Below are 6,129 nucleotides of genomic sequence, written 5' to 3'. Positions count from 1 at the left end.
TGCAGTTTTCTGTGTACCTGAGGCTTAGAGCTCGTAATCATGGGATTACAGGTGTGCACGGCCACACCCAGCCTTCCATTCTAATTGTCTTTCTTTAATGAATAGTGTTCATAAGGAAGATAGAAGGAAACCTTTGAGAGAAGGTTGTCTCCTCCGATCCCATGGGTTCTGTGGATCAAACAAAAGTCATTAAGGTGGGCAGCCAGAGCCATCCATCTTACCAGCTCTCTTGATACTTTCTATGTAGCCCGGGCTGACCACAAACTCACCATTCGCCTGAAGAAGCCTAAGGAACATTGGGATTGCAGCTATCGATCACCACAACCAACCAGAAGCTTTGGAATCAATTACTTGTTTTGTTTCAAGACTGGGTTTCTCTGTGTAGTCCTGGCTGTCATGGAACACACACACTCTGGAGACAAGGCTGGCCTTGAATTTACAGAGATCCAACTGCCTCTGCCTCCAGAGTACTGGAATTGAAGCAGCACGTTGGCTAATTCCTTCTTGGTAAATAAACTTGCACCACCATCACCACCATCACCACTACACACACCACACACACCACACACACCACACACACTTGTGCTCCTTCGCTTTTCTCCCCACCCCTCCCCCACCCCTTTCTTCTCACCCTATGCATTGGCTCCCAAAGTATATGCAGACCCAGCTCGAAATAAGCATGGAAATTGAAGACCTGTGATTGTTGTTTTCCTGGAAGAGGGTCTCACTCTGTTACTGCTCCACCTGACCTGGAACTTGGTATGTAAAGTGTAAAAAATGTAAATCTTTGCCTCACCCCCAGAACAAGTGAGTTCCAGTGAGAGAGTTTGATTCAACAGCGGAGATGAGTCAGGCTGGTCTCATCAAGTGTAAGTGGGGGTACAGGGTGAGCTACACTCAGTTTTGTTATCAAGAACTAGAAGAAGCCGGGCGGTGGTGGCGCATGCCTGTAATCCCAGAACTCTGGAGGCAGAGGCAGGTGGATTTCTGAGTTCGAGGCCAGCCTGGTCTACAGAGTGAGTTCCAGGACAGCCAGGGCTACACAGAGAAACTCTGTCTGGGGGGGAAAAAAAACCAAATCCAAAAACAAACAAACAAAAAAAGAACTAGAAGAAAACAACTCCAAAATGCGTGACAGTTACTTTAGGAAGAGAAAGGGTGTGCACCGGCTTTCAGCCAGCTAAGGAATCTAGACAGGCCTAAGCAGGCTCTGAAATAGCCTGGGATGGGATGGAGACTCAGACTGCCCTAAGATGTCAGAGGGGACGAGTGCAGGCAGAGGCCTGGGAAGTGGAGAAGACTTGATTGGAGGAGAAATACAGAGGGGCATTGAGACTCAGAAGCAGGAAGCAGGGGGTGGCATCTGCCTCCAGACGACCTTTCTCTGCAGCTCACATATAAAAACCATGCAGTGCTTGGATTTGTGAGAACAGCAAAGTAGTATCCAGCTTCATATCTGGATGAGACCTCGGATAGAAACAGATGCCTAGAGGCAGGCAGATTTCTGAGTTCGAGGCCAGCCAGAGTGAGTTCCAGGACAGCCAGGGCTATACAGAGAAACCCTGTCTCAAAAGACCAAATCAAATAAATAAATAAATAAATAAAATAAGCATGCTAGCTGGGCATGGCAGAGTTCGTCTCTAATCCCAGCACACCACAGATGGAGGTAGTCAGACCACTGTGATTGAGAGGCTAGCCTGGTCTATATTAGTGAGTTCCAGGACACCCAAGGATAGGTAGAGACTGTCTGGAAAAACCAAACATAAAACTAAGTATGATGATGGCTCATACCTGTACCCCTAGCATTTGAGAGTGGGAGATCAAGAGATTCGTGAGTTCAAGGACAACCTAGTCTAGAAGTGAGTACACACACACACACATACACAGAGAGAGAGAGAGAGAGAGAGAGAGAGAGAGCATTTGACAGGAAAGGCCTCCAGCTTATTACAAACACAAGCTCTTCCTCATTAGGTCAGCATGCCCTGGCGCCCTGCTGACCTGTGTCAGACTAGACACAGACACTCCAAATTCCCTTTCCTTGTCTCATAAACTGTGTAAACCATCAGCTGAACTGTTTGTCCTCTGGAACTGGCTAGACTTGAAGATAAATATTTCCTGTCTGGCTGACAGACTGAGACTCCCCCTGAGTACAAAGCAGCTAAGTTGCTTATAGCTACTAAAGAAACAGAACGTGTTAACTATCCAGAGCCAGTTTTGAGACTACACAGAGAAGCTCCTCTATGAACCCCAGACCTAGCACATGCTAGGCCAGGGCTCTACCACTGAGTCATATGGTCCCTGACCATCTAGAGTTAGCAGAGCTTCGTAAATCTATTTATAATGGGAGATAATATGCATCTTCCCCTGAACTAATTTCTCAAAAAAAAAAAGGTTAAAAATATATTTTCTTTGTATGACTGTTTTGCCTGTATGTATCACATGCTTACAGAAGTCCAGTAGAGGGATTGAAAGTCTTGCATATAGAGTTACAGGTTGTTGGCCACCACATGGGTGCTGGGAATCAAACCCAGGTCCTCTGCTAGGGTAGGAAATGCTCTCAACTGCCAAGCCATCTCTACAGCCTGCGGTTTGGTTTGGTTTTTATCCTAGCACTGAGGAGGCAGAGGCAGGCAGATCTCTGTGAGTTTGAGGCTAACTTGGTCTGCAGAGTGAGTTCCCGGACAGCCAAGCTATTTACAGAGATCCTGTCTCAAAAAACAACCAAACAAATAGTCACAGAGATGCAAATTAGAATAAAGTCATTAGATCTCCCAGGCTCACGTTGCCTTGGCGTGAATGACCAGTAAAGTGCAAAAACTGGGAATGAAATGTTCACAGACTTCAGTGAGCATCACATCCCTGATTTGGCAAATCAAATGCCTGGATAAGGCATACAGAGCTGGTTGTCCATGCCATGAGGAGTCATCAGGGGCTTCCCCTCGGTCAGCTGGCTTCCTCTTCTGCATGCCGGATTAAACGGTTTGACTGAGAAGCCTTTGCTGCACAGTGTCACCTCTCTGCCTTTGTCATTTCACACACACAGATTTCTCACAGAAAGGTCCTCTTCCAGCATACAGTGGGCCTCCTTGGATGTGTTGGACAGCATTTTAATCCTGACACGTTTCTATACTTTTCCACATTTCAGTAACCTGCTATTAAATGGAACCTCATGCCTTGCTATAGGATGAATGACAGTTTGAGGCAAGCCTGGTCTACCAACCTAAACTCTCTTTCCAAAAGAAAAAATAAATAAATAAATAAATAAAAATGGAGGGCTGGAGAGATGGCTCAGCGGGTTAAGAGCACTGATTGCTCTTCCGCAGATCCTGAGTTCAAATCCCAGCAACCACATGGTGGCTCACAACCATCTGTAATGAAATCTGATGCCCTATTCTGGTGTGTCTGAAGACAGTTACAGTGTATTTATATATTGAAGCAGTATTCAGCAAAACCAGAACGGGAAAGTGGGAAGGGGTGGGTGGGAGGATAGGGGGAAAGAAGGGGGCTTACGGGACTTTCAGGGAGTGGAGGGGCTAGGAAAGGGGAAATCATTTGAAATGTAAATAAAAAATATATCGAATAAAAAAAAATTTTAAAAAAATGGTGCATACCTTTAATCTCAGTACTCAGGAGGCAGATATCTGTGAGTTCAAGGTTACTCTGGTCGACACAGAGGGTTCCAGGATAGCTAGGGCTACTTCTCAAAATTATTTTCATTAAAACAAGAAAAAACAACAACAACAAATACAACAACAAAAACTGGGTTGGACACATAGCTCATCTGATCAAATGCAAGGCCAGCATGCAGGAAGCTCTAAGTTCAAGGAGGGAGAGATGGCTCAGCGGTTAAGAGTACTGACTGGTCTTCCAAAGGTCCTGGGTTCAATTCCCAGCAACCACATGGTGGCTCACAACCATCCATAATGAGATCTGACTCTCTCTTCTCGAGTGTCTAAAGACAACTACAGTGTATTTACATATAATGATAAATAAATCTTAAGAAATATTTTTTTGGGCTGGAGAGATGGCTCAGTGGTTAGCACTGACTGCTCTTCCAGAGGTCCTGAGTTCAATTCCCAGCAACCACATGGTGGCTCACAACCATCTGTAATGAGATCTGATGCTCTCTTCTGGTGTGTCTGAAGACAGTTACAGTGTACTCATATACATAAAATAAATAAATCTTAAAAAAAAAAGAAATCATTTTTTTAAAAAAGCCCTAAGTTCAATCACCAGCTCCAAACGAATTTAAAATCATTGTTGATTAAAGTAATCCAAGCCCAGGTGTGGAGGCAGGAGATTCAGATTTTCAAGTTTATTTTGGGACCGTCCTTGCCAGCGGATTGTGTGGAGTGTACAGTCACTCCCTTGTCTTCTGTCCGACGTGGCATCTTCTGATAATGAGGTGCAAGATCGAGAGAAGCATGCTTCAGGCCAGGCTTTGGAGCTGATTCTCAGCCCTCAGTCAAAAGAATCTGTCCCCGATCCCCCCACCCCCAAAGAAGAAGAAGGCTCTTTCCCTGGAGGAAATCCAGAAGAAAGTAGAAGCTGCAGAAGAAAGACGCAAGTCTCATGAAGCAGAAGTCTTGAAGCAGCTTGCTGAGAAACGGGAGCATGAAAAAGAAGCACTCCAGAAAGCCTTCGAGGACAACAACAACTTCAGCAAAATGGCAGAGGAGAAACTGACCCACAAAATGGAGGATAACAAAGAGAACCGGAAGGCGCAGATGGCTGCCAAGCTGGAGCTTTTGAGAGAAAAGGACAAGCACGTTGAAGAGATGCAGAAGAACAAAGAATCCAGAGACCCCAAGGACAAGACTGAGGCTAAGTCGTTCCGAGAACTGACTTTCTCCCCGACCCTTTCCTAAACATCCAAAGACTGTACTGGCCAGGGTCACTTACTTCATCCCTCCTAACAGGTATCCTAGAAACTGATGTAGGACCGTACAGGTAGATCCAGACCGTGAGATGTTTTAGGGGATCATGGGGAAAAGCAAAGTGTTTTACTCTTTTTTAAAGTGTTGGTCTTTCTAGCGTAGCTATTTTTCTCATTGCATCTTTTCCACTGGGGCACACTCAGTGTGCTGGGTTAATGGCTAGTACTGTATTGGTTGTGGAAGACATTTGTGAAGAGTATGTAGTGGCTTCTTCCTACCCATTAGATGCTGAATATCTGTTCATTTTGCAATTCTGTTCGTGAACCCAATCTCACCAGATGCTACTGTACTTGAATGGTTTATAAACAGCACGGTGCTGTTAAAAAAAAATGAAAGAAGAAATAATGTATCGTAAGGAAGTTGTGATAATTAACAATCACAGGACAGGACAACCAAGTTTAGGAAGATCTATGTCTTTCTGTTTCTTTGGCATGTCAAGCTTTGTAGATTTTTTTTTTTTTTTTTTTGAGGCTGGGGCTCAATTAGTTCCAGCTGGCCTCAAACTCAAGCTCATTATGCAGTCAAAGATGACCACGGATCCCTAATCTTTAGAGACCTGTATACCACCCGGGCTCCACAGACAAGCCCATCCTAAGCTCATTCCCTCTGTGCAATGCCTCTATGCCGCAGAGGGCTGCAATATAATTCAGGGACTCCGAGGAGCAGGAGCAGCTGCATCTGAAGAGGAGAGACTCGGTTACAACCTTTTGTGTATTTTGCTTCCAAGGCTCTCGTAGAAAGCAGAAAGCGTGGAAAGGCAGTACATGCCTTTAGTGCAGCTTCAGGAAGCAGAGACACAGATTTCTGTGAGTTCCAGGCGAGGGGGAGATAGAGAGCTGGACACCTTCTCAAATAAAGTACAGAAGGAAGGAAAGTGGTTAAAGCAAGATGTCACCGCACTCGAGGAGGTTCAAGTTCCACTCCACCTCTTAAGCCAGAGAGCCTCATCCCTACCCCAAGGCCCAGGATAGCTATCCATTTTCCATTTGCCTACCACTGCTTTAAAATTTATTAATTAAAGTCCTACTTAGGGTTTCTGTGGATGTAAGGAAACATCATGACCAGAAGCAAGTTGGGAAGAAAAGAGTTTATTCAGCTTACATTTCCACATTGCTGCTCGTGACCAAAGAAAGTCAGGATGGAGACTCAACAGGACAAAAACTTAGAGGCAGGAGCTAATACAGAGGTCATG

General features: G+C 45.0%; 1 pseudogene; it reads left to right on the top strand.

Moving 5' to 3' along the window:
• Window positions 1-844: 844 nt before the first annotated feature.
• On the top strand, window positions 845-4,868 carry LOC127694445 (stathmin-like; annotated as a pseudogene).
• The last annotated feature ends 1,261 nt before the right edge of the window (window positions 4,869-6,129 follow it).

Source organism: Apodemus sylvaticus, chromosome 10 (assembly GCF_947179515.1).
Source record: "Apodemus sylvaticus chromosome 10, mApoSyl1.1, whole genome shotgun sequence".
Taxonomy (NCBI): domain Eukaryota; kingdom Metazoa; phylum Chordata; class Mammalia; order Rodentia; family Muridae; genus Apodemus; species Apodemus sylvaticus.
The sequence above is the reverse complement of the archived record's forward strand: the minus strand, read 5'-3'. Positions and strand labels throughout refer to the sequence as shown.